The sequence below is a fragment of the Pseudophryne corroboree genome, chromosome 2 (genome assembly GCF_028390025.1).
Source record: "Pseudophryne corroboree isolate aPseCor3 chromosome 2, aPseCor3.hap2, whole genome shotgun sequence".
Lineage (NCBI taxonomy): Eukaryota > Metazoa > Chordata > Amphibia > Anura > Myobatrachidae > Pseudophryne > Pseudophryne corroboree.
This window is the reverse complement of record NC_086445.1, coordinates 451,917,423-451,944,923: the sequence shown is the minus strand read 5'-3', so window position 1 is coordinate 451,944,923 and position 27,501 is coordinate 451,917,423. Positions and strand designations below refer to the sequence as shown.

At 46.3% G+C, this 27,501-nt stretch overlaps 1 protein-coding gene and 1 long non-coding RNA gene across 7 annotated transcripts in view; one reads left to right on the top strand and one right to left on the bottom strand.

The window, feature by feature from the left end:
• GTF2IRD1 (GTF2I repeat domain containing 1) overlaps positions 1–27,501 on the bottom strand; it is a 191,923-nt gene that overhangs the window by 138,641 nt on the left and 25,781 nt on the right. The gene's annotated exons all lie outside the window — the stretch shown is intronic.
• The window catches only part of LOC135027681 (uncharacterized), a 67,833-nt gene continuing 56,076 nt past the window's right edge, over positions 15,745–27,501 (top strand). For both annotated transcript variants that reach the window (XR_010224096.1, XR_010224090.1), the window contains exon 1: positions 15,745–16,006. This is a non-coding gene — a long non-coding RNA (uncharacterized LOC135027681). The remainder of the gene's footprint in view (positions 16,007–27,501) is intronic.

Genomic DNA, 27,501 nt, shown 5'->3' with positions numbered 1-27,501 from the left:
TTTGGGGTTTGTTTTACTTTCCTTTGCAATTTGTTTTTCGTTTTCTATTTTGGCTGATCTTATTTTCTTTTTTGCATTTTTTTTTGTTGCATTCCCTGTAGAACTGGAATGATTCCACCTTCCCGTCAGAATTAAATGCTTTGATCTTTTTATCCATATGTTCCCTAACCTTCTTATTAAGCCACATCGGTTTGAATGTACTACTCCTGCTTTTGTTAACCTTGGGAATGAACAAATGAGTGTACTTATTGATCTCAGTTGTAAAAACATCCCACATTTCAGCTGTATTCTTACCATGAAACAAAATTTCACAATTGATGTCCTTCACTGCTTGTTTCAGCAAGTTGAAATTAACTTTTCTAAAGTTAAAAGTCTTAGTTAGACCCTTATAGTGTTGTTTTTGGAAGCGGATATGAAATGTGATCTTATTATGATCGCTATTTCCCAAGGTTTCCCCTACTTTAGCATTTGTTATTATCTCCGTATTATTAGTTAGTACTAGGTCCAGTATTATCCTTTGACTAGTTGGTTCCTCGATTACCTGGGACAAGAAATTATCTTTTAGCATGTTTAAGAACCTGTTTCCCCTAGCTGTATTTACTGTTTCGGTGTTCTAACTTATGTCCGGGTAATTAAAGTCCCCTATGATAATGACCTCCACCAGTCCTGCAGCTTTTTCGATTTGCTGCAAGAGATGTAATTCATCAGACACAATAATATCTGGCGGTTTGTAGCATGTCCCTATTAAAAGCTTTTTTGTATCTTTACCCCCACTCGAAATCTCAACCCATAATGACTCCATGTTATCACCAATCCCCTCGTAAATTACCTCCTTTACATAAGGTTCTAAAAATGGCTTACCATAAAGACAAACACCCCCTCCTTTTTTATTAGTCCTATCTCTTCTGAAGAGGGTGTACCCCTCCATGTTTGATGCTTAGTCATTTTACTTAGGCTTCTTGCATTTGCAAGCGTACACTTAAGTTTAGTACTTCCCTGAACTGCATGTTTGTTGTAGACATTTTCTTAGGAAGTTGAGTTTTTCTTGATTTACAATCGCTGACTCTTTTTCTTTTTCCCCCCTCTACACCCCCATTATACTTTATACATCCCTCTTTTCTACTCTCTCTAGTTGTCCCACTAATTCTGTCTTGTCCCTCCCCCCAGTTGCCTAGTTCCTTCCCCCCAGCACTGCTGCCCCCTCCTCATTCAGGTGCAATCTGTCACAACAAACAATATGGCGCCTGACTGAGAAGTCCGCCCAGTGTTCCAAGAACACAAACCCCTCTTTCCTACATCAGTCTCTAAGCCACACATTTACCTCCCTAATCTCCCTCTGCCTCCCTGGACTAGCACGTGGCACAGGTAATATTTCAGAGAATATTACCCTAGATGTCCTTGCCTTTAGTTTCTTGCCTAAGTCCCTATAATCTTTCTTAAGGACATCCCACCTACCACTAACTTTGTTGTTGGTGCCAACGTGCACCAAGACCGCCGGGTCTTTCCTGGCCCCTTCCAACAATCTCTTCCTGGTCCGCAATGTGACGTATCCGAGCACCTGGGAGACAACAGACTGTACGGCGATCACGGTCCCGGTAGCAGATTGCCCTGTCTTCCTGATGATAGAATCCCCTACCACCCAAATCTGACTAGGTGCCTCGCTTTCTCTTATCCCCTTTGTGCTGGAGGAACTGCTCCTCCGGTTGCTAGAGGGAACGGTATCCTCCAGCTCCGTCATTTCCTCATTGCCATCCCCGGAATCTTCGTCCAATTGGCCAATTTATTGGGGTTTGGCAGATCAGAGATGTCCTGTCTTCCCCTCTTCTTCTTCCTTCAACTTCTGAGTCAATTGTCCAATTACTTTTGGCCCATTGATAAACAGCTGTAAATCCTAAACCCTTCCTAAATTTGGATTAAAGCTGATTGCATATCCATTATGTAACAGCTTAAATAAAGAACAAACACAGAAAAACCTGTAACCATGCGCGCTATACCAAGATGTGCAGGCCAGTAAGACAAAAACAAAGTTCTTACTTCTTATAAAACACAGTTAAGAATAATGTCCCACTCAGGTGCTCCCCCAGTTTATATATGTCCTTAAATATGAAAAAAGGCTCACGTTGCATCTCAAACAGGCAATTCTCCATGGTGTTATGAATCCCTAACCACTTAACTGGCTAATATTTTTCAAAAAACTGTTCCGAAATTGTTGTTTATTTTAACAATTGAATTAGGTTAAGAACATTTATTTAAAACATATCCATTATGGTTTTATTTTAATTTTAAAGTCAATCATTTTCTTCACATTTTTTTTTAAACATTGGTACAAATATCCATGGTATATATCTGACCATCGATGATCAGACCCAGTGTCGGAATGGGGAATAAAGGGCCCACCGGACAAATGCAGTGGTAGAGACCCATGTTTAGAGGCTTGGCTAACCATTAGCGAGTACATGGTCTGGGCTCCTTGATAAATATATATAGTAAATATTGCTAGTGCTTGCACAATAATTCAAGTGCACAGTCTGGAACCTGATCTCCGGAGGAAGGGATGAACCACCAGGCAGTAGGGCCCACCGGGGAATTTCCGCTGTACCACTGTGGCCCAAATCTGACCATGATCGGACCATCAAGACTCTATATTTTCCTGGAAACTGCTTCTTTCTGCAGCATTGGGTGCAGAAGATGATGGACTGGTTTTTAACATTTCCCCAGTGGCTGCTTATCTCTTCGGCCATGGGATAAGGAGTGCTGCCAGGCTGTCAGATCAGCAGTGACCGGCAGCATGACAGGCACAGGGGAAGGTAAGCAGGAAGTAGAAGGACCCTGAGGTCCCTCTGAGAGAGGCAGCTGTTGGAAGAATCTCTTACAGCAGCCACACAGTGACCTCCCTGACTGGTTGCATCAGATGCAACCATGTCACGGAGAACCCAGACTGGTGTGGTTGCGACTGATGTGACCATGCCAGGCAAGTGGTTAGAGTGAGATAAACTTTTTAACACAGCATGCCTCTCCTCCTCCTTTCGTGAATGCAATGACCTTTAAGAAAATAAAGTGAAGATTTTTAGATCTGAAGTGTCTGAAAACCTTAGTCACCTATTGTTATATAGTAACTAACCAATAATTGAAAACTAACAGTGCGTCGTCGTACCCCACTCACCAAAGTGCCTTCTCCATCCCTTTATCTAATTTAAATAACCTCATCCCAGGATAAACACACATTTTTCCTCTGGATGCAAAAGTAAACTAACATACAACACACCAAATCAACTGAACCTTTCCAATCAGAGGTCACAAAGTTTAAAAACCCACATTACTGCTATTCGCTTCTTTAAATTCGTGCAGAAAATGTTGTGCAGCTGCTAAAAAATGGGCATCTAACATCACATAGGAGCATTTGCACAATTTACTAAGCTTATATGGCCTAATTCAGATGTGGTTGGATCGCTGTATGGTAATGCAGCAGGAGGCACCTATTACAAGCAGACGCCTGCTGCAGTAGTGATCCGACCTGCATCCTAGGACATAGCATCGGCTCACTGACTTACCATTACCATGGGTGGCTTGCGGCACCCATGGTGCCATGCAATCCGGCCATGACAAAGGCCAGAAAATCTCTGTCTAGGAGATCCCTCCCCCTAAATGGTGGCAACATCCTCCATTTTCCCTGCCCCCCAGACAGCAGCAGACTGTCAATCACCGTGTCGCAGAATCCGTTCGCGCACGTGCAGAATGGGTTATGCGCAAAGTACCAATAATTGGTACTTTACGCCACAGGGCGCAGCTCCAACCACATCTGAATCAGGTCCATAATTCATTTGTAATATTTATCCACAATATGATAAACTTGTTTTACATTTATTAAGAATTAATATATTTCATTCCAGTTGCAGGAAGTCACATTGGTAACATTTACAGTCCCAAATATCTCTGTGGGTATGACACAAACATAATATTCTTGTTATTTTTATTGCTAATTTGTCAATTTAAAAAAAAAGTCATTAAAGAGATTGTACGTTTATATATTAATATTATAGTTAATTTGAACAATATTACTTTTGATATGTAATAGTAAACATAGCTAATATGATGGTCCACATTCACAAAAAATAGATTAATTAATCTGCTCTTCAAACCTCAAACTCCAGGATGCTATTACATTTTACACAATTCAGAACCATATTAGAGGCTTGGTTAGCTATTAATTGCGTGACTGGGTTGAAGAGAAACAAAAAAAGCGCAATCCTAATTCCTGGGCCCCTGGTGCCCATGGCAACCGCCTTTGGTCTCCTTGGAAACTAATCTCATGGTATTTGAACAATGTTAAAAGAGACGTTTAATCTTGCTGCAAATGTCTAAACTCCTTGGGATTCGTGTTACCAAGAAGAATAAAAAATAAATAAAAACTGCAAAATAAAACCATGCATACATCAATTAATATGAATACACTTTAGATATAATACTAAATGAATATGTTCCATTGTGGAACAAATGCAGTTCTCTTTATCAGAGAGAATATTTTGATTCCTTCTGGCTAGCAAGTACAGTATTAAGATAAAATATACTCTCATCTAATATAAGGATACACTTTTATGTCCTCCCACAGTAAAGTACATGGTTTTACTGATAGCCAAGCTTAAAATATGCTGTACAGAACATAAAAATTCATAACATAATTATTTTTGTCAGTTCAGACAACTCTAAAAAGTGATTACGTTTGATCAGCATGTAATTAACTGATTTGTTGATGTTGTAGATTATATGTTTTAGCATCAAACTGTACTTTTGCTATTTTATTCCTGTAAATGTTGTGTCTCATTTTTGTAAAGAAATTAAAGGCTTTCCCAACATCAAACTGGAGCATAAACGGCCCACAGGGGTGATGCAAAGCTGAAGAAGTGTGGCCAGCTGATTGAGGGGGTTTGGCAGAAAGCATTGCAATGCCTGCCATATTATACAGAGCGTGTTGAAGTGACCATCATTTAATGCAAAGAGTGTTTTGCTGTGACTGCCATATAATACAGGGAGCAACGCACTGAACACCATATAACGCAGGGAGTGTAAGAGTGACCACCATGTAATACAGGGAGCAACGCAGTGACGGCCATGTACAGCAAGGAGCTCCGCAATGACCGTCATATAATGTAGGGAGTATCGCAGCAACAGATATGTAAAGTAGGGAGCATCGCAGTGCCTGTCATATGACGTCGAGACCATCACAGTGACCGCCATATAAAGCAGGAAGTGTCACAGTCAGGGGCAGATTGGGATAGAAAACCAGCCCAGGAAATTTATGAAAGCAGCCCTAATGGGGCTGAGGTCTGTTGAGGGTGCAGGATTTGCCTTCATAGGGCCTGATTCTGAGTTGGACGCAGCTATGGCCTTTCTTGCGTCTTTTGCTGCAGTTGTGTCTGTCACTTTTTGTTAATGACGCTACAATACAGTTCCCTAGTGTACAAACATGCATCCAAATATTCATGGACTGAGAGGCCCACTTTCAGTGTGTACAGATGCTGCAATCATGCTTTGTGCTTCTTTAGATGCCACCATCAGTTGCACCATTGAAACTTTCACCAGCCCTGTGCTAGAGCAATTCAACATCTCCATATGCAGCCACTATCAGCAACACGACCGCACTATGGGCCTAGGGCCTAATACAGACCTGATCACTCCTCTACAAATTTGCAGAGGGCTGCGATCAGATAGTTGCCGCCAACAGAGAGTGAAAACCCGCCCCGTGCAAGTGTGCGAATGCATGCGTACGCAATGCGAATACTTCGCCAGAGAGCCAACCTCTGCAAATCAATTTGCAACTCCCTCACCATCGAATGAATTTTTCAGTCTGTGCATAGCCCAGGACTTACTCCTACAGTGCGACAGAATCAGGCTGTTCGGGGACGGAGTTTACGTCACACACCCTCCCTGAAAACGCTTGGGAATGCCTATGTTTTTCCTGACACTCCCAGAAAATGACCAGTTACCACCCACAAACGTCCACTTCCTGTCAATCACCTTGCGTATGCCTAGCGATCGAAATTTTCACACCATTCTGTCGCTGTTTGGGCTCGCGCCTGCGCATTCGATAGTCGTCCGCTGTACGATTTCGCACAACAGTGACCAGGTCTGAATTAGGCCCTATGTTACATCTGCGTCCGATTAGCCAACCCCTGTAAGCACACAGGAATGCCCAACACATTTCTAATACATTCTTGGTGCATGTGTCTGACTCTGTACTGCAAACCTGTATGAACACCATTACTGTGCATGTATGCGGGATGCAACTCAGGCGCAAGCGCAGATGAAAAACATTGCACAAGAAAAAAAATAAAACACATTGGCTAACTACAGAAAACTATAAAACAAATTAGCTCCCACAGGGGGAAACAAAATGTATAATATAGCTTTTGGTACTAAAATGTCTTCCAAATTTCCACTGCTGTTTGAAAGGCCCAGTGACACAGAGAGGTTTGATCATTCTTGGCTATAACATCTTTATATTCACTTATTTATGAACATCTATGTAGCACAAGCATATTCCATTGCGCTATCTTTCACAGACGGCCAGGGGAAAATTGGGAACTGAAGGTGGCCCTGAAAAAAATTGTAGAAGTGAACTCACATGGGGAGCACCCAGTGGCGTCGGAACGGGGGGCAAGGGGGCAGCATGCCCCCCCAAAAAAATGTAAAAGGCGCAGCCGCTGGGGAGGGGGAGCGCTTACCTCTGGTTCCCCGCTGAGAGACTCCTACTTTAAATCTGCCGATGGCGCCGCTGCGTGCTGCCTTCTGTCCTATCCTAGCCGGTTCTTCACTGATGCACTACTGGGAGGAGGCAGGGATGTCCCAGCAGGCCCAGGATGGCCACGCCTCCTCCCAGTAATGCATCCCTGAAGAGTGAACTGAAGAGACGGCCAGGACACTGGATGGGGCAGCACGCTGTGTCGCCCCGGCGGCAGCCTTTCTAGAGTAGGAGACTCCGCGGGGATCAATCCGGAGGTAAGCGCTCCCCCCTCCCAGGTGAAGACCCTGTCTAATAAAACTTTTTTTTTTTTTTTTGACAGTGTGTTTTATTTTAATATTTTCTTTACAGGTGGACTACAGGTGCCAGCGGCCCCTTTATGTCTGGGCATGCTGGCACTTGTGGTTCTCCAAGTGCCAGCATGCTGGGGCAGGCTTGCTGGGACCTGTAGACCGCCTGTAAAGAACAATACAGGTTGAGTCTCCCTTATCCAAAATGCTTGGGACCAGAGATATTTTGGATATCGGATTTTTCCGTATTTTGGAATAATTGCATACCACAATGAGATATCATGGTGATGGGACCTAAATCTAAGCACAGGATGCATTTATGTTACATATACACCTTATACACACAGCCTGAAGGTAATTTTAGCCAATATTTTTTATAACTTTGTGCATTAAACAAAGTGTGTGTACATTCACACAATTCATTTATGTTTCATATACACCTTATACACAAAGCCTGAAGGTCATTTAATACAATATTTTTAATAACTTTGTGTATTAAACAAAGTTTGTGTACATTGAGCCATCAAAAAACAAAGGTTTCACTATCTCACTCTCACTCAAAAAAGTCCGTATTTCGGAATATTTGGATATGGGATACTCAACCTGTATTAACAATGAACCCCGCACCCAGTGCTGGTTGTTGCTCGGGAGGGGGGACCCCATTTTTTATTTTTTGGGGTCCCCACTTTCCGAGGAATTCCAGCCCTGGGCTGACTGGCTTGGGGGCACTTTAATGGCATGGCAGAGGGACCCCACACTGAGTGTCTCCCCTGCTATGGCATTATCCCCCATGGCTGGTTCTGCCTGGTGCTGGTTTTAGTGATGTGTGGGGGACTACACTTTTTTTTTTACCTCTATGGGGGGGGGCTGTCAGCTGCCAGTGCCTCTCCAGCCAGTGACCTCACCGCACGTCACTGGTGTCCAGCACCTGCGATGCTCCTCTCTGACAGGAGTGGAATATACAGAGAAAGCGCAGAGCGTTTTTATGTGCAACTTTTTCAGTTTAAGGGGGTAATTCCAAGTTGATCGCAGCAGGATTTTTTTTAGCAGTTGGGCAAAACCATGTGCACTGCAGGGGAGGCAGTTATAACATGTGCAGATAGAGTTAGATTTGGGTGGGTTATTTTATTTCTGTGCAGGGTAAATACTGGCTGCTTTATTTTTACACTGCAAATTAGATTGCAGATTGAACACACCACACCCAAATCTAACGCTCTCTGCGCATGTTATATCTGCCTCCCCTGCAGTGCACATGGGGGGTCATTCCGAGTTGTTCGCTCGCAAGCTGTTTTTAGCAGCTTTACACACGCTAAGCCGCCGCCTACTGGGAGTGAATCTTAGCATCTTAAAATTGCGAACGAAAGATTCTCAAAATTGCGATTACACACCTCTTAGCAGTTTCTGAGTAGCTTCAACCTTACTCGGCATCTGCGATCAGTTCAGTGCTTGTCGTTCCTGGTTTGACGTCATAAACACACCCAGCGTTCGCCCAGACACTCCTCCGTTTCTCCAGCCACTCCGGCGTTTTTCCCAGAAACGGTAGCGTTTTTTCACACACTCCCATAAAACGGCCAGTTTCCGCCCAGTAACACCCACTTCCTGTCAATCACACTACGATCACCAGAACGAAGAAAAAGCAGTGAGTAAAATTCCTAACTGCATAGCAAATTTACTTGGCGCAGTCGCACTGCGGACATTGCGCATGCGCACTAAGCGGAAAATCGCTGCGATGCGAAAAAAATTACCGAGCGAACAACTCGGAATGACCCCCATGGTTTTGCCCAACTGCTAAAAAAAAATCCTGCTGCGATCAACTTGGAATTACCCCCTAAATGCATCTAAGTCGCCTCATAATGCAAATAGGACACACAGGCAGCTTCTGCTGATTATAATTATATGTGGCGTGCCTATATTCTGTGTGTGACTGCGGCTGTATCTGCATACAACATGCTAATGTGCAGTGTTTTCCTGGAATTCACTGTAAAGTAGCATTCATATGCACATACAGCTGGAGTCATACGCAGAATATAGGCATGCCACATTTCATTATAATTAGCATAAGCCACTTGTGCATCCTATTCGCATAGTGATGCGAAAAATATGTATTTTCGCCCCCCAAAAAAAGACGCCGGACATTAGCAAAGCTGCCAGGAAGCGGACATCTGACTCACGCCAGGCATCTCCTTCTGCATGGTGTATTGAGGCAAGATGTATAAGGACACATCTGTATGGCTGCAATGGCTATCAGGGCTAAACTTTTCGCAACTTGAGAAATTGTCCATTTGTGCAGTCCCCATAAAAAGCAATGCGACTGAAAGCAGAGGCAGCGTCACATTAAATAGCTTGATACTTAATGGCAACAAAGGTACACTAATTAATATGTCCCTTAATATTGTAATGGCCTTTCAAAATTACTTAAACTTATGTTTATTTGATACTTTGAAATATATTAGACTCCTGGGGGTATATTTACTCAGTTGTGAGTATTTCAGAAGTGGATATGTTGCCCATAGCAACCAATCAGATTATTCTTAACATTTATCTAGCTACTTCTAGAAGATAATAGCTAGAATCTGGTTGCTATGGGCAACATCTCCACGTCTAAAAAAAACCTCTCACCTTTGTAAATATACCCCAAGTTATAAACTTGAGGTAGTATAAAAATAAGAATTTACTTACCGATAATTCTATTTCTCGTAGTCCGTAGTGGATGCTGGGGACTCCGTCAGGACCATGGGGAATAGCGGGCTCCGCAGGAGACAGGGCACATCTAAAAAAGCTTTTTAGGTCACATGGTGTGTACTGGCTCCTCCCCCTATGACCCTCCTCCAAGCCTCAGTTAGGTACTGTGCCCGGACGAGCATACACAATAAGGAAGGATCTTGAATCCCGGGTAAGACTCATACCAGCCACACCAATCACACCGTACAACTTGTGATCTGAACCCAGTTAACAGTATGATAACAAAACGAAGTAGCCTCCGAAAAGATGGCTCACAACAATAGTAATAACCCGATTTTTGTAACAATAACTATGTACAAGCATTGCAGACAATCCGCACTTGGGATGGGCGCCCAGCATCCACTACGGACTACGAGAAATAGAATTATCGGTAAGTAAATTCTTATTTTCTCTAACGTCCTAGTGGATGCTGGGGACTCCGTCAGGACCATGGGGATTATACCAAAGCTCCCAAACGGGCGGGAGAGTGCGGATGACTCTGCAGCACCGAATGAGAGAACTCCAGGTCCTCCTTAGCCAGAGTATCAAAATTTGTAAAATTTTACAAACGTGTTCTCCCCTGACCACGTAGCTGCTCGGCAAAGTTGTAATGCCGAGACTCCTCGGGCAGCCGCCCAGGATGAGCCCACCTTCCTTGTGGAATGGGCATCTACATATTTCGTCTGTGGCAGGCCTGCCACAGAATGTGCAAGCTGAATTGTACTACAAATCCAGCGTGCAATAGACTGCTTAGAAGCATGAGCACCCAGCTTGTTGGGTGTATACAGTATAAACAGCAAGTCAGACTTTCTGACTCCAGCCGTCCTAACTATATATATATATATATATATTTTTAGGGCCCTGACCACGTCTAGTAACTTGGAGTCCTCCAAGTCCCTAGTAGCCGCAGGCACCACAAGAGGTTGTTTCAGGTGAAAACGCTGACACCCCTTTATGAAGAAACTGGAGACGAGTCCCAGTTCTGTCCTGTTCAAATGGAAAATTTTAATATGGGCTTTTGTAAGACAAAGCCGCCCATTCTGACAATCGCCTGGCCGAGGCCAGGGCTAACAACATGGTCACTTCCCATGTGAGATATTTGTCAACAGCATGGTCACTTTCCATGTGAGATATTTCAAATCCACAGATTTGAGCGGTTCAAACCAATATGATTTTAAGAAATCCCAACACTATGTTGAGATCTCACGGTGCCCCTAGGGGCACAAAAAAGCTGTATATGCAATACATCCTTTACAATCTGGACTTCAGGAACTGAAGTCAATTCTTTCTGGAAGAAAATCTACAGGGCCGAAATTTAAATGTTAATGAACCCCAATTTGAGGTCCAAAACACTCCTGTTTTCAGGAAGTGTAGAAATCGACCTAGTTGAATTTCCGTCGTGGAGCCTTCCTGGCCTCACCCACGCAACATATTTTCACCACATGTGGTGATGACGTTGTGCGGTCACCTCCTTCCTGGCTTTGACCAGGGTAGGTATGACCTCTTATGGAATGCCTTTTCCCCTCAGGATCCGGCATTCAACCGCCATGCCGTCAAACGCAGCCGCGGTAAGTCTTGGAATAGACATGGTACTTGCTGAATCAAGTCCCTTCTTAGCTCCCCAGGCCCTTAGTCCTCTGTGAGCATTTCTTGAAGTTCCGGGTACCAAGTCCCTCTTGGCCAATCCGGAGCCACTAGTATAGTTCATACTCCTCTATGTCTTATAATTCTCAATACCCTGGTTATGAGAAACAGAGGAGGGAACACATACACAGACTGGTACACCCACGGTGTTACCAGAACATCCACAGCTATCGCCTGAAGGTCTCATGACCTGGCGGAATACCTGTCCCGTTTTTTGTTCGGGCGGGACGCCATCATGTCCACCTTTGGTCTTTGCCAACGGTCCACAATCATGTTGAAAAACTTCCCTATGAAGTTTCCACTCTCCCGGGTGGAGGTCATGCCTGCTGAGGAAGTCTGCTTCCCAGTCGTCCACTCCCGGAAAGAACACTGCTGACAGTGCTATCACATGATTTTCCGCCTAGCGAAAAATCCTTGCAGTTTTCACTGCCCTCCTGCTTCTTGTGCCGCCCTTCTGTTTACGTGGGCGACTGCCGTGATGTTATCCCACTGGATCAATACCGGCTGACCTTGAAGCAGAGGTCTAGCTAAGTTTAGAGCATTATAAATTTGCTCTAAGCTTATTTATGCGGAGAGAATTCTCCAGACTTAATCACACTTCCCTGGAAATTTTTTCCTTGTGTGACTGTTCCCCAGCCTCTCAGGCTGGCCTCCGTGGTCACCGGCATCCAATCCTGAATGCCGAATCTGCGGCCCTCTAGAAGATGAGCACTCTGTAATCACCACAGGAGAGACACCCTTTTCCTTGGATATAGGGTTATCCGCTGATGCATCTGAGGATGCGATCCGGACCATTTGTCCAGCAGATCCCACTGAAGAGTTCTTGCGGGAAATCTGCCGAATGGAATTGCTTCGTAATAAGCCACCATTTTTACCAGGACTCTTGTGCAATGATGCACTGACACTTTTCCTGGTTTTAGGAGGATCCCGATTAGCTCGGATAACTCCCTGGTTTTCTCCACTGGGAGAAACACGTTTTTCTGGACTGTGTCCAGAATCTTCCCTAGGAACAGTAGACGTGTCGTCGGAAAAAGCTGCGATTTTGGAATATTTAGAATCCACTCGTGCTGTCGTAGAACTACTTAAGATAGTGCTACTCCGACCTCCAACTGTTCTCTGGACCTTGCCCTTATCAGGAAAGCGTCCATGTTTCTTTTAAGAAAAATCATCATTCCGGCCATTACCTTGGTAAAGACCCGGGGCGCCGTGGACAATCCAAACGGCAACGTCTGAACTGATAGTGACAGTTCTGTACCAGGAACCTGAAGTACCCTTGGTGAGAAGGGCAAATTTGGACCTGTAGGTAAACGTCCCTGATATCCAGTGACATCATATCGTCCCCTTCTTCCTGGTTCGCTATCACTGCTCCGAGTGACTCCATCTTGATTTGAACGCTTGTATGTAAGTGTTCAAATATTTCAGATCTCACCGAGCCGGTTGGCTTCAGTACCACAATATAGTGTGGAATACTACCCCCTTCCTTGTTGTAAGAAGGGTACTTTGATTATCACCTGCTGGGAATACAGCCTGTGAATTGTGTGAGGGGGAGACGTCTCGAATTTCCAATGTACACCTGGGATATTACATGTAGGATCCCGGAGTTCCCTTGCGAGTGTTGCTGAAACTCTTGAGATGACCCCCTACCGCACCTGAGTCCGCTTGTACGGCCCCAGCGTTATGCTGCGGACTTGGCAGAAGCCGTGAGGAGCTTCTGTTCCTGGGAATGAGCTGCTTGCTGCAGTCTTCTTCCCTTTCCTCTCCCCCTGGGCAGATATGACTGGCCTTCGCCCGCCTGCCCGTATGGGGACGAAAGGACTGAGACTGAAAAGACTGTGTCCTTTTCTGCCAATATGTGACTCGGGGTAACAAAAGGTGGATTTTTCAGCTGTTGCCATGGCCACCAGGTCCAATGGACCGCCCCTTTATACGGCAATACTTCCATATGCCGTCTGGAATCTGCCTCACCTGACCACTGTCGTGTCTTCGTCTGGCAGATATGTACATCACATTTACTCTTGATGCCAGAATGCAAATATGCCTCTGCGCATCACACATATATAGAAATGCATCCTTAAAATGCTCTATAGACAATAAAATCCTGTCCCTGTCAAGGGTATCAAAATTTTCAGTCAGGAAATCCGACCAAGCCCCCTCAGCGCTGCACATCCAGGCTGAGGCGATTGCTGGTCGTAGTATAACACCAGTATGTGTGTATATACTGTTATGATATTTTCCAGCTTCCTATCAGCTGGCTCCTTGAGGGCGGCCGTATCTGGAAACGGTAACGCCATGTTTTTTATAAGCGTGTGAGCGCCTTGTCCACCCTAAGGTGTGTTTTCCAACTCGCCCTTACTACTGGCGGGAAAAAAGGTATACCGCCCATAACTTTCTGTCGGAGGAACCCCACGTATCACACACTTCATTTAATTTATCTGATTCAGGCAAAACTACAAGTAGTTTATTCCCACCCTACAAATTACCCTTATTTGTGGTACTTGTGGTATCAGAAATACGTAACACCTCCTTCATTGCCCTTAACATGTAACTTGTGGCCCTAAAGGAAAACTACGTTTGTTTCTTCACCGTCGACACTGGGGTCAGTGTCCGTGTCAGTGTCTGTCGACCGACTGAGGTAAATGGGCGTTTTTACAAGCCCCTGACGGTGTCTGAGACGCCTGGACCGATACTAATTTGTCCGCCGGCTGTCTCATGTCGTCAACCGGCTTGCAGCGTGTTGACATTATCACGTAATTCCATAAGTAAGCCATCCATTCTGGTGTCGACTCCCTAGAGAGTGACATCACCATTACAGGCAATTTTCTCCGTCTCCTCACCAACATTTTCCTCATACATGTCGACACACACGTACCGACCTACAGCACACACATACAGGGAATGCTCTGATAGAGGACAGGACCCACTAGCCCTTTGGGGAGACAGAGGGAGAGTTTGCCAGCACACACCAAAAGCGCCATAATGTATATAACAACCCTAGAAGGTGTTGTTTCTATATATGGGCTCTTAATATATAATTATATCGCCAATTTATGCCCCCCTTCTCTTTAACCCTGTTTCTGTAGTGCAGGGGAGAGTGGGAGCCTTCCTCACCAGCGGAGCTGGTCAGGAAAATGGCGCTGAGTGCTGAGGAGAATAAGCTCCGCCCCTTTCACGGCGGGCTTTTCTCCCGGTTATTAGGAAAACTGGCCTGGGTTAAATACATACATATAGCCTTAATGGCTATATGTGATGTATTTATTTGCCTCTAAGGTAATCTATATTGTTGCCCAGGGCGCCCCCAGCAGCGCCCTGCACCCTCCGTGACCGAGATCAGTGAGCCGTGTAGCAACAATGGCGCACAGCTGCAGTGCTGTGCGCTACCTTCATGAAGACTGAGGAGTCTTCTGCCGCCTGTTTCCGGACCTCCGTTCTGCCGTTCTTCAGCGTCTGTAAGGGGGATCGGCGGCGCGGCTCCGGGACGAACCCCAGGCTGACCTGTGTTCCGACTCCCTCTGGAGCTCAGTGTCCAGTAGCCTAAAACTTCAATCCTCCTGCACGCAGGTGAGTTGCAAGTCTCTCCCCTAAGTCCCTCGTTGCAGTGATCCTGTCGCCAGCAGGAATCACTGATTAGAAACCTAAAAAAAAACTTTTCTAAACAGCTCTTTAAGAGAGCCACCTAGATTGCACCCTCTCGGACGGGCACAAAAACCTAACTGAGGCTTGGAGGAGGGTCATAGGGGGAGGAGCCAGTACACACCATGTGACCTAAAAAGCTTTTTTAGATGTGCCCTGTCTCCTGCGGAGCCCGCTATTCCCCATGGTCCTGACGGAGTCCCCAGCATCCACTAGGACGTTAGAGAAATATATATGGTTTATGGATGTGTTTGTTGGGAGGATTGCCACTTAGCTACAGCTGGTGGGTTATGCAGCAAGCATACTGATTTTCTGCTGGAAAGCAGGGAAATCAAAATTTTACATCACTAATCTGCCGACACTAAAGGCCACACATGGGGAGAGATGTGTGCTGAGCGATCTAGCACAGACCGCTCAGCACACATCTCTCCCCCACTCAGCACACAGAGTGATGTGTGCTGAGCGAGGGGGGGATGGGGAATATTTCCACCCAGCGGTGAAATGAGCGATGTGCTAGATTGTGCCTGCATGCAGGCCAATCTAGTACCGGCGATAGCGACGTGCGGTGCGGTGCCATGCATCGCTATCGCTAGTCAGATTGCTTAGAATTTAAGCACGGATCTCCCCGTGTGTACTCTTAACTGTGAAGTTGCACTTGCCCAGCAGGCTAGGTTGTGCACAGGTCACATGCACACTAGCAGCTGGGATGGCTATCAATCACTGAATCAGATTTTCTTCAGTGTGGAAGGATGAGGACACAGTCTCAGTCTCTCTGGCTGACACTGTTCTTTCCTCATATATTGCTTAAATGGACATAAAAATATTGGTAAAGTTTATATACTACTCCCTCATCTGAGAAAAGGTATTTCTCAGGGGGAATAAGAAATCCTTTAGAAATAATACCTGATGCCCAATTCACATTCTGAGGTACAACTGAGGTACAACTTTGAGCTAATCATTCAGGTCTTTTCTCCATATTATAGTAAGTTTGTTGCTATCAAATATAACTAAATAAATACAAGTAATATGGATTTCTCACAGGGACGCCTGTCAGGCCTATCTATTTAATCACTCCCTGAAACTGCCCATAGCAGGCAAACCTATCCTGTCCGGAGCTGACAGAACAGTACGGCCCGTAGCTGGCAGCAAGTGGAGACCTGAAATATGATTTGTTGATCATCCCCATAATGATTAGTCCTCAAGTTCCTCTTCTGTGGTAGATTGCAGAGTCTGAGGAAGGAATTGGGACAGCTGTGTCTTCAACGTCACATTGGGCACTGAGGCATTTCTGTCATTGACCGATGATAGAAAATGCAGCGCTGATTTCTGTCAAAGATATACTGCATTCTTCGCCTCTGACTGTATCAGGCTTGAATATACAACCCCCCCACCCCCCTTCAAAAAAAAGGTTCACCACTGTGTTATCATCATCATCCTTCTCCTCAGGTAGTAGTTGTGAGGAAATAATAATAATCCCTCAGACACAGAGGTAAAATGGACTCTGATCATAATAAACCATTGTCTGAGGTAGGCATATGTTCAAGACTGATGTTGCCACTAAAAATAAATAAATAAATCCTCACAGACATGTCAGCTCAGTCTTAAGGCCCGTACACACTGGTCGATATATCGGCCGTTCTCTTGAATGGCCGATATATCGCGGGACCGTCGTCCAGTGTGTACGGCCGATACGTCTGTGAACTCCGTCATTCACAGACGTATCGCGTCGGCCGCGCAGCACAGCCGACAGCCAATATATCTACCGATATATTGGCGCGTCGCTGTGTGTGTACGGGGCGGTCGGCCGACCGCCCGTACACATGCTGCGGCGGCCGGCGGTGATTGACAACTGAACTGTACACACGCCCGCCCAGTTCATGACGTCAGCCCCCGACGGATCGGGCAGTGTGTATGCTCAACACACTGCCCGATCCGTCCATAGATATATCTGCCGATCAATTGATCTGCAGATATATCTATTAGTGTGTACCTTTAGACACAAAGTTCCCTGATATTGCCTATAGTTGGCAAAAACTTTACAAACCCATCTCTGAATTAGAGATAATGTGAATGCTGGCTAATGTCACTAACACTTTCCCTTCCTAATAATTACCACACTTCTGAATGGGAATCCTATTACCAGATCACTGGGGTGACTCCTAGCTGCCAGGACATTTCTGCCTAGCCTATACTCTGTCCTCACACTGGGCTTTGCATTCACAATCTGAGGTGCATGAAAATTCTAAACAGGCATTCAGTCTTTACTTATAAAATATTATTATATGGCGCTGAGGATTCTCATAGGCCTGCCTGATGTGCCAACTCTCTTATTCCAGATACTGCACTGCTCTTAATACAGTATTGGGTGATAAACCGCTGATTTCTCAAATAAAACTCTGAGAAAAACTCAATTAAAATTACATTTGCAGCAGGTCCTCTGCTATATGTCCTGGACTAGGCAGAAATGAAGCATAATCTGTATGCTCCCTAGATAACTTTTAGAAGGGAGCGAGAAAAGTGTGTCAGCAGGGCTACTTTATTGTGGGACAAACAGTTAACTATTTTACAAACTGTAGAATAGCATGATGGCTCACTAGAGCAGGCTTATCAAACTAGAACCAAAGTATCTGGACTATTCTAGTCTCTCACACTCAGCCCTGTTTGGACCAGAGTTTCTGTCAAACTGCGATGCTGAAGCTTAGAGCTCAACATACACATACTGTACGGTATGAAGCCCTTTGTACAAGGGTATTGCGCTTCCAGAGCTAGACTTTAGTAGAGAACTTACCATAGATAAATGGTTAAAGACAATACAATTTGGTGTCAACATGCCATTAATTTGATTTCTCATCAAAGGCATATACACTGTTTGATATGCAGTCCCATCTCAACAATATCTTACACATAGTTCTCTAACCAGAAGAAAATAGAGATTAAAAACCCATTTTCTCTAACGTCCTAAGTGGATGCTGGGGACTCCGTAAGGACCATGGGGATTAGCGGCTCCGCAGGAGACTGGGCACAACTATAAAGAAAGCTTTTAGACTACTGGTGTGCACTGGCTCCTCCCACTAAGACCCTCCTCCAGACTTCAGTTAGATTCTTGTGCCCGGCTGAGCTGGATGCACACTAGGGGCTCTCCTGAGCACCTAGAAAGAAAGTATATTTAGGTTTTTTATTTTACAGTGAGATCTGCTGGCAACAGACTCACTGCAGCGAGGGACTAAGGGGAGAAGAAGCGAACCTACCTAACAGGTGGTAGTTTGGGCTTCTTAGGCTACTGGACACCATTAGCTCCAGAGGGATCAACCGCAGGACCCGACCTTGGTGTTCGTTCCCGGAGCCGCGCCGCAGTCCCCCTTACAGAGCCAGAAGCAACGAAGAGGTCCGGAAAATCGGCGGCAGAAGACTTCGGTCTTCACCAAGGTAGCGCACAGCACTGCAGCTGTGCGCCATTGCTCCTCATGTACACCTCACACACCGGTCACTGATGGGTGCAGGGCGCTGGGGGGGGGGGGGGCGCCCTGAGGGCAATATATGACACCTTGGCTGGCAAATCTACATCATATATAGTCCTAGAGGCTATATAGATGTAAAATTACCCCTGCCAGTATTCCAGAAAAAGCGGGAGAAAGTCAGCCGAAAAGGGGGCGGGGCTTCTCCCTCAGCACACTGGCGCCATTTTTCCCTCACAGTTCCGCTGGAAGGAAGCTCCCTGGCTCTCCCCTGCAGTCTGAACGCTACAGAAGGGTAAAAAAAGAGAGGGGGGGGCACTAAATTTAGGCGCAGTATAGATAGATATATATATATATATATATATATATAAGATATATATAAAAAAGCAGCTATAAGGGAAAACACTCATTGATAGTGGGATCCCAGTGTTATATAGCGCTCTGGTGTGTGCTGGCATACTCTCTCTCTGTCTCCCCAAAGGGCTTTGTGGGGTCCTGTCCTCTGTCAGAGCATTCCCTGTGTGTTTGCGGTGTGTCGGTACGGCTGTGTCGACATGTTTGATGAGGAGGCTTATGTGGAGGCGGAGCAGATGCCTGTAAATGTGATGTCACCCCCTGCGGGGTCGACACCTGAGTGGATGGTGCTGTGGAAGGAATTACGTGATAGTGTCGACTCCTTACATAAAAGGTTTGACGACATACCAAATGTGGGACAGCCGGCTTCTCAGCCTGTGCCTGCCCAGGCGTCTCAAAAGCCATCAGGGGCTCTAAAACGCCCGCTACCTCAGATGGCTGACACAGATGTCGACACGGATACTGACTCCAGTGTCGACGATGATGAGACTAATGTAACTTCCAGTAGGGCCACACGTTACATGATTGAGGCAATGAAAAATGTGTTGCACATTTCTGATGTTACCCCCGGTACCACAAAAAAGGGTATAATGTTTGGAGAGAAAAAACTACCAGTAGCTTTTCCTCCATCTGAAGAGTTAAATGAAGTGTGTGAAGAAGCGTGGGCTTCCCCTGATAAAAAGCTGGTAATTTCTAAGAGGTGACTAATGGCGTACCCTTTCCCGCCAGAGGATAGGGCACGCTGGGAAACATCCCCTAGGGTGGATAAAGCGCTCACACGCTTGTCAAAGAAGGTGGCACTACCGTCTCCGGATACGGCCGCCCTGAAGGAATCTGCTGATAGAAAGCAGGAGGCTATCCTGAAATCTATATATACACACACAGGTGTTATACTGAGACCGGCTATAGCTTCAGCCTGGATGTGCAGTGCTGCTGCTGCGTGGTCAGATTCCCTGTCAGAAAATATAGATACCCTAGACAGGGACACTATATTGCTAAACGTAGAGCATATAAAAGACGCACTTTTATACATGAGGGATGCACAGAGGGATATTTGCCGGCTGGCATCCAAAATTAGTGCAATGTCCATTTCTGCCAGGAGAGGGTTATGGACTCGGCAGTGGACAGGAGATGCAGATTCCAAACGACACATGGAAGTTCTGCCTTATAAGGGTGAGGAATTGTTCGGGGATGGTCTCTCGGACCTCGTTTCCACAGCAACAGCTGGGAAGTCTACATTTTTACCCCATGTTCCCTCACAACCAAAGAAAGCACCGTATTATCAGGTACAGTCCTTTCGGCCCAATAGGGGCATGCGGGTTAAAGGCGCGTCCTTTCTGCCCAGAGGCAGAGGTAGGGGAAAGAAGCTGCAGCATACAGCCAGTTCCCAGGAGCAAAAGTCCTCCCCCGCTTCCTCTAAGTCCACAGCATGACGCTGGGGCTTCACAGGCGGAGCCAGGTACGGTGGGGGCCCGTCTCAAAAACTTCAGCAATCAGTGGGCTCGCTCACGGGTGGATCCCTGGATCCTTCAAGTAGTATCTCAGGGGTACAAGCTGGAATTCGAGACGTCTCCCCCCCGCCGTTTCCTCAAATCTGCCTTGCCAACCACTCCCTCAGGCAGGGAGGTAGTGTTACAGGCAATTCACAAGCTGTATTCACAACAAGTGATAGTAAAAGTGCCCCTACTTCAACAAGGTAGGGGTTACTATTCCACAATGTTTGTGGTACCGAAACCGGACGGTTCGGTGAGACCCATTTTAAATTTGAAATCCTTGAACACATATATAAAAAAATTCAAGTTCAAGATGAAATCGCTCAGGGCGGTTATTGCAAGCCTGGACGAGGGGGATTACATGGTATCACTGGACATCAAGGATGCTTACCTACATGTCCCCATTTACCATCCTCACCAGGAGTACCTCAGATTTGTGGTACAAGATTGTCATTACCAATTCCAGACGTTGCCGTTCGGTCTATCCACGGCTCCGAGGGTCTTTACCAAGGTAATGGCCGAAATGATGATACTCCTTCGAAAGAAGGGAGTTTTAATTATCCCGTACTTGGACGATCTCCTGATAAAGGCGAGGTCCAGAGAGCAGTTGTTGGTAGGGGTAGCACTATCTCGGGAAGTGCTACAACAGCACGGCTGGATTCTAAACATTCCAAAGTCACAGCTGGTCCCTACGACACGTCTGCTGTTCCTAGGGATGGTTCTGGACACAGAACAGAGAAAAGTGTTTCTCCCGGAGGAGAAGGCCAAGGAGCTGTCATCTCTAGTCAGAGGCCTCCTAAAACCAAAACAGGTGTCGGTGCATCACTGCACGCGGATCCTGGGAAAAATGGTAGCTTCCTACGAAGCAATTCCATTCAGCAGGTTTCATGCAAGAACCTTTCAGTGGGACCTGTTGGACAAGTGGTCCGGATCGCATCTTCAGATGCATCGTCTGATAACCCTGTCTCCGAGGACACGGGTGTCTCTGCTGTGGTGGCTGCAGAGTGCTCATCTTCAAGAGGGCCGCAGATTCGGCATACAGGACTGGGTCCTGGTGACCACGGATGCCAGCCTTCGAGGCTGGGGGGCAGTCACACAGGGAAGAAACTTCCAAGGACTATGGTCAAGTCAGGAGACTTCCCTGCACATAAATATTCTGGAACTGACGGCCATTTACAATGCCCTATGTCAGGCAAAACCCCTGCTTCAAAACCAGCCGGTACTGATCCAGTCAGACAACATCACGGCGGTCGCCCATGTAAATCGACAGGGCGGCACGAGAAGCAGGACGGCGATGGCAGAAGCCACAAGGATTCTCCGATGGGCGGAAAATCACGTGTTAGCACTGTCAGCAGTGTTCATTCTGGGAGTGGACAACTGGGAAGCAGACTTCCTCAGCAGGCACGACCTCCACCCGGGAGAGTGGGGACTTCATCCAGAAGTCTTTCAAATGATTGTAAACCGGCGGGAAAAGCCACAGGTGGACATGATGGCGTCCCGCCTAAACAAAAAGCTAGAAAAATATTGCACCAGGTCGAGAGACCCGCAGGCGATAGCTGTGGACGCTCTGGTAACACCGTGGGTGTACCGATCGGTTTATGTGTTCCCTCTTCTTCCTCTCATAACAAAGGTACTGAGGATAATAAGGAGAAGAGGAGTAAGAACTATACTCATTGTTCCGGATTGGCCAAGAAGAGCGTGGTACCCGGAACTTCAAGAAATGATGTCAGAGGACCCATGGCCTCTACCGCTCAGACAAGACCTGCTGCAGCAGGGGCCCTGTCTGTTCCAAGACTTACCGCGGCTGCGTTTGACGGCATGGCGGTTGAACACCGGATCCTGAAGGAAAAGGGCATTCCGGAGGAAGTCATTCCTACGCTGATTAAAGCTAGGAAAGAAGTAACCGCAAACCATTATCACCGCATATGGCGAAAATATGTTGCGTGGTGTGAGGCCAGGAAGGCCCCAACGGAAGAATTTCAGCTGGGCCGTTTCCTGCACTTCCTACAGTCAGGGATGACTATGGGCCTTAAATTGGGTTCCATTAAGGTCCAGATTTCGGCTCTATCGATTTTCTTCCAGAGAGAACTGGCTTCACTACCTGAAGTTCAGACTTTTGTTAAGGGAGTGCTGCATATTCAGCCCCCTTTTGTGCCTCCAGTGGCACCTTGGGATCTCAACGTGATGTTGGATTTCCTAAAGTCACATTGGTTTGAGCCACTGAAAACCGTGGATTTGAAATATCTCACGTGGAAAGTGGTCATGTTGTTGGCCTTGGCTTCGGCCAGGCGTGTATCAGAATTGGCGGCTTTGTCATGTAAAAGCCCTTATCTGATTTTCCATATGGATAGGGCAGAATTGAGGACTCGTCCCCAGTTTCTCCCCAAAGTGGTATCAGCTTTTCATCTGAACCAACCTATCGTGGTGCCTGCGGCTACAAATGACTTGGAGGCTTCCAAGTTGTTGGATGTAGTCAGGGCCCTAAAAATCTATGTTTCCAGGACAGCTGGAGTCAGAAAGACTGACTCGCTCTTTATCCTGTATGCGCCCAACAAGTTGGGTGCACCTGCTTCAAAGCAGACTATTGCTCGCTGGATCTGTAGTACGATTCAGCTTGCACATTCTGCGGCTGGACTGCCGCATCCTAAATCAGTAAAAGCCCATTCCACGAGGAAGGTGGGCTCTTCTTGGGCGGCTGCCCGAGGGGTCTCGGCTCTTCAACTTTGCCTAGCAGCTACTTGGTCGGGGTCAAACACGTTTGCTAAATTCTACAAGTTTGACACCCTGGCTGAGGAGGACCTTGAGTTTGCTCATTCGGTGCTGCAGATTCATCCGCACTCTCCCGCCCGTTTGGGAGCTTTGGTATAATCCCCATGGTCCTTACGGAGTCCCCAGCATCCACTTAGGACGTTAGAGAAAATAAGAATTTACTCACCGGTAATTCTATTTCTCATAGTCCGTAGTGGATGCTGGGCGCCCATCCCAAGTGCGGATTGTCTGCAATACTTGTATATAGTTATTGCTTAACTAAAGGGTTATTGTGGAGCCATCTGTTGAGAGGCTCAGTTGTTATCATGCTGTTAACTGGGTATTGTATCACGAGTTATACGGTGTGATTGGTGTGGCTGGTATGAGTCTTACCCGGGATTCAAAATCCTTCCTAATTGTGTCAGCTCTTCCGGGCACAGTATCCTAACTGAAGTCTGGAGGAGGGTCTTAGTGGGAGGAGCCAGTGCACACCAGTAGTCTAAAAGCTTTCTTTATAGTTGTGCCCAGTCTCCTGCGGAGCCGCTAATCCCCATGGTCCTTACGGAGTCCCCAGCATCCACTACGGACTATGAGAAATAGAATTACCGGTGAGTAAATTCTTATTTTTGCATAGCTGATCAGTTATAACTTCCATATCAAATACATAAATAAATAAAAATGTAACATTTGTCAATCAGACCAGTATTAAATGTAAGCGTGCAAGACAGCTTTTCAAAACCCATAAGATTTCTTGTGGGGAGTTTGCATGGCATTCCCTTTTTACTAAACCAGAATGGTTTATGTGTTAAAATACTATAGATCTCCAGAATGCTTTCCTTCTCATTTCCATACATCTAAACAACAGTAGGTTTCAATTTTATCGGAAATGTTATTCCAGTGTTCTGTCATGTTGTTTTGCTTGTCAAACACATCTTATATTTTACCTATTGGAACAATAGTAGTCACCACATTTCTCCACATACTTGGAGTCTCGAGAGGAGTATACTTTACATAAACAATTTGCTAAAATCATACACCACAGAGACTTAACAGTATCTTTCATAATAGAATTGGCCTTTATCATAAACTGCTATAATAGTGCAGTCAACAGAGGAACGGTCCCTACAAGCAAGATCCCAAAGTTAGAATCCCGATAAAGCACTCCTTTTTTTCCAGTATATGCTTTGAATAATGGGACCTGACCCCTCCAGAGAAATTGGGAGCAATAGAGAGTTTGGCTCTGACTTTCTTGCCAAAGCCAACAATTTCTCTCAATGATTTAATGGCACTAACAAAGGTAGATCTCTCTTACACGTTTTCTCCCCTATGCAGGAACTCACAAGCTCTCCTCAGGTCTTCTTAAAAACCTGTCACTGCTAGTCAGAAATATATTCCCATATCATATGGGAGATATCCACTTGGAATACTATGCCAATTTCCAAATGACAGACCCGCATTAGACCTTCTGCTGATTTTAACAATAACATCAGATGTGTCTCAACTGGGTTGGGATAATTTCTCCCAACAAAGGGGCTTATTCAGACCTGATCATAGCCCTGCAAAATTTTGCACGGCCACGATCAGCCACCCTGACATGCGGGGGGGACGCCCAGCACAGGGCTAGTCCGCCCATGTCTTGCCCTCCCCAAGCCGAACAGGTACAAAAGCAACGCACGGCGGCAATGCTTTTGTACCTGAAGAGTAGCTCCCTACCAGCGCAGCTCCTGCATTGGCCAGACCGCGCCCCCAAAACGGCGACCAAACGTAGCCGGCACACCCAGCGAACGCCTCTGTCTGTCAATCAGGCAGGGGAGATCGCTGGGCAGAGATGCCGATTGCATCTCTGGCTTGCGCCGGCGCATGCGCAGTTCAGATCTGATTGCCCGCTAAAACACACAGCAGCGATCAGGTCTGAATTAGCCCCAAAGATCCATACAAGGAGAATTGTCATGGAAGAAAATAGCCTTTATAAAAATACCTTAGAACTGAGAGATGGTAAATAACTGTTGAGACTCTTTAACCTCCTGAGATACAGAATGCTCTAGTTCTGCTCTGGACAATATGACAGCTACATCAAAAGCATGGGAAAAGTCTTTTAATGTTCTTTTGCATGGCAGCTTTGGACATTTTGCGGGAGATCATAGAAAGGAACATAATTCTAAAAGCAATATACCTACCTGGAAATATTATCTAACTTGCAGATTCCCTTTCCTCTCTTTCACTACCTTGACTTTCTTATTATATATTATGTCTATTTCTAAGACATTGGCTTCCCTCTTAGCTTTAGCATTTGCAATAAGAGGAGTTGAGTTTACCATATTAATGTCCTCATACCAGGGACATGCAGTCAGGGGAGGCAGTGCCTCCCCTGTCATTACTGATTAAAATAATATAAAGAAGATACTTATGACACATATTCTATGTCATAAGTATTTGCTTTATATTATCCTAATCATCCGAGTCCTGTGTAAAAGTGTTTGGGAGGCACCGATCGTGGTGCCTCCCTGTCAGATAGGGAAAGGTATGGGGAGCGGGGGGCGGAGCCTAGCAATGGGCATTAAAAGCCCATTGAAAAATCATGGGAAAGCGGCACCATTAGTGGTGCCGCTTTCACACAGGGACGTGCTTTCAACCCATGAAAGCACGCCCCTGTCAGTGAGGTCACAGTGATTGGCCAGCGGATCCGTCACTGGATCCGATGTCAATCACTGTTGTGGGCGCGGCAGAGGTGCGGGCGTCGGAGGAGGTGCTGGCGGCGTGGGTGCGGGCGTGCAGGCGGCGTGGGTGCGGCGGTGCGGGCGGCGTGAGTGCGGGCGGCAGTGCAGAGTTTGAGCAGCGGAGCGGTAACCCATTTAAAAAATGGCGCCTCAGTGTAATTTTTTAAATTGAAGATGGCCGCCGCGAGCCATTCACGGCTCGCCGCGTCATCGCTCTGCCCCTCTGGCTGACTTATATAAGTAAGCGCGAGGGAGCGGCTGTCAGTCCGACGGCGGAGGAGAAGCGGAGAAGAGCTCCTGAAGGTTGAAGACGCCGGAAGTCCTGGATGGGCGACGGCTATGCAAAAGAGCTAAGCAGCCGCTGCCCACCAGGTGAAGACGCTGGAAGCCCTGGGGAAGGCGGCGGCCATGCAAAAGAGCTTTAAGGCCGCCGCCTCCCAGGTGAAGATGTCAGAGGAAGACGCTGAAGCCATGGGGAGGTGGCGCCCCCCCAGGTGAAGACACCTGAAGCCCTGGGGAAGCGGCGGCCATGCAAAAGAGCTTAAAGGCCGCCGCCCCCAGGTGAAGACCCTGTGCAATAAAACTTATTTTTTAAGACTGTGTGGTGTTTTTATTTTAATATTTTCTTTACAGGTGGGCAACAGGTGCCAGCAGGCCAATTATGTCCGGGCATGCTGGCACTTGTGGTTCTCCAAGTGCCAGCATGCTGGGGCAGGCTTGCTGGGATCTGTAGGCCACCTGTAAAGAACAATTTTAACAATGAACCCCGCACCCACCGCCACCAGGGGTGCGGGGCATAGCACTGGGCTATCAGCTATTGCTCGGGAGGGGGACCCCATGTTTATTTTTTGGGGTCCCCACTTCCGAGGAATTCCAGCCCTGGGCTGACTAGTTTGGAGGGGGTAGATTAATGCTATGGCAGGGGGACCCCATACCGAGTGTCTCCCCTGCTATGGAATTACCCCCCCCCCCCCTCCCCCCTGGTTCTGCCTGGTGCTGGTTTTACGAATAAAGGGGGGGATACGCTTTTTTTTTTTCCTCTATGGGGGGGTTGGATGTTAGCTGCTTGTGCCTCCCCAGCCACTGCCTCATACCCATTTTTCAACCCCCAAATTATTCTCAAGGGTTATACCAAAAAATCTCTTATGTAGAATTCTTAGTAAAACTAGACACAGTAAAGATGATAAAGAACCAAACTGTTACATTATCTCCTGCTTATCTACTTACCTTGTGCTTATCCCACTTGTTAGAATATAGAACAATTATTTATTAAGCAAACCCTCCACCCTTACAGGATATATTGTCACATGATAGTGTCTGGTATTGATATTTCTCAATTTAAAGGCCTCTCTTTACTGGGAGACACTGCATCTAAAAGCTGCTTCAAAGTCTTGCCTAATCATCATGCACACTGCAAGCTGATCATCTGAACGTGCACTGGCAAAATACTACGGAGACTGGTGATCGGGAGGTTTACTCCCTATACCAGGGGTGGGGAACCTTTTTTTTTTACCAAGGGCCATTTGGATATTTATAAAATCCTTCGGGGGTCATACAAATATGATCAACTTAAAAATGAGCCTGCCCCAGTAGATATGCCCCCAGTAGTTATGCCCCAAGTCAGTAGTTATGCCCCCAGTAGAAATACCTCCAGTCAGTTGTTATGACCCAGTAGATATGCCACCAGTACATATGCCCCCAGTCACTTGT